Source organism: Lepus europaeus, chromosome X (genome assembly GCF_033115175.1).
Source record: "Lepus europaeus isolate LE1 chromosome X, mLepTim1.pri, whole genome shotgun sequence".
Lineage (NCBI taxonomy): Eukaryota > Metazoa > Chordata > Mammalia > Lagomorpha > Leporidae > Lepus > Lepus europaeus.
Genome location: NC_084850.1, coordinates 128,481,747 through 128,483,187, shown reverse-complemented (window position 1 = coordinate 128,483,187; position 1,441 = coordinate 128,481,747).

Sequence of the window (1,441 nt, the reverse complement as noted above, 5' to 3'; positions counted from 1 at the left end):
ATCTGTAAGGACGGATGGGCACCTCTCCAGACAGGGCCTGAGAGAGAGTGCCCAGTCCCTCAGACTGGGGGAGAGGGGGGGGCTGCATGGGTGAGTGGAGAGTACACCCGGCCAGGCCAGGCGGTCGGCTCAGCAAAGATGCAGAGAGCTGAGAGCGCAGTCCAGTTGAGGCTGGGGGTTTTTAAGGAGATGGGTCTTGCTTCCCCACCTCTGCTCCTCTTGGAACAAAGGGCTTTTTGGATGTAAATAGAAAAACTTCTCTTGAAGGTCTGAAACAAAGGACTTTATGGATGCAAATGTTATCAGACCTGAGGAAGGGAGCAGGGTGTTTGAGATGCAGATACTGGGCTGCACCCGGGAGATTGTGGAAGATTTATCAGGCAGGAAGCAGGAGGGGTGAAGGCCTCCACCTGGCAGGTTATCAGGTAGAAGGGGGCAGGGCAGGCAGGATGCGAAATCTGGGCTTCCCCTGAAACATTGTTAGGATGACTTTGAGATGCAGATGCATATAGATGTCTTCTCTTTAGGCCTGTCACACACACATAAGCTCATAACTGACTTCCTACCTAACAGTAGCACTCCTCTCCCTTTGTGACAGTGAGAAATGCCTCCAGATATTGTCTGATGTCACCGCCAGTGAGAAATGCCCCTGGCTGACACCCTGTTCTTCAGGTGTTGATGTGCCCACAAGGCATCACACGTCCTGTTTTCTCTGCGTACACTCTCCCTCTCCATGGTTTATTCGCACCTTTGACTTTGAAACGGATCCCTCCATGACGACTCCTCTATCTATCTCCCGGCCCAGGCCTTTCTTCTGAGCCCCAGACTTTTCACACCGACTCCTAGTAGGTAGACGTTTGCCTAGAAAACACAGACCGCAAACTGTGCCTAAAAAGAGACTGACTGTTTTCTTCCTGTGTCCCTTTCTCCGTGAATGGTATGACCATGCTACCCAGCCACGCAAGTGGAGGGGACAAGTTGTGTTGCACATCCTCTCCTTTGTCACCGCCCTTAGTCATCACACGTTCAATCCCGCCCCCTTAACAACTCTTTGAGCACCCATTGTTCTCCAGCCTCAAGACTGCTGCTTTAGATCCGGCCTTTATAATTTCTTGCCTTAATTAAGCTCCCCGCTGCCAGTCTTACCTCCCTCCTATTAATTCTCTACAAACTGACAAGAACTGTTCTTCAAAAACCTGAGTTTTTGCTTAGGCTTCTTCAAAGTTTCCTTTATAGCCACCAGGAGATAATTGCAGCATGTACTCTGTAAACAAGGCCCCTTGTGCAGAACTTGAAGTAGGGCAAGGCGAGCAAGTCCCCTTGGGCGCAGAACTTCAGGAGGCACGGACTCCAGGGTGACGCAAACCCAGGGTTGGCACTTGGCGGTGAGCGTGCCACTTTAAATGTTATTCCCTAGGCGGCTTTATTGCCACACCCTAGT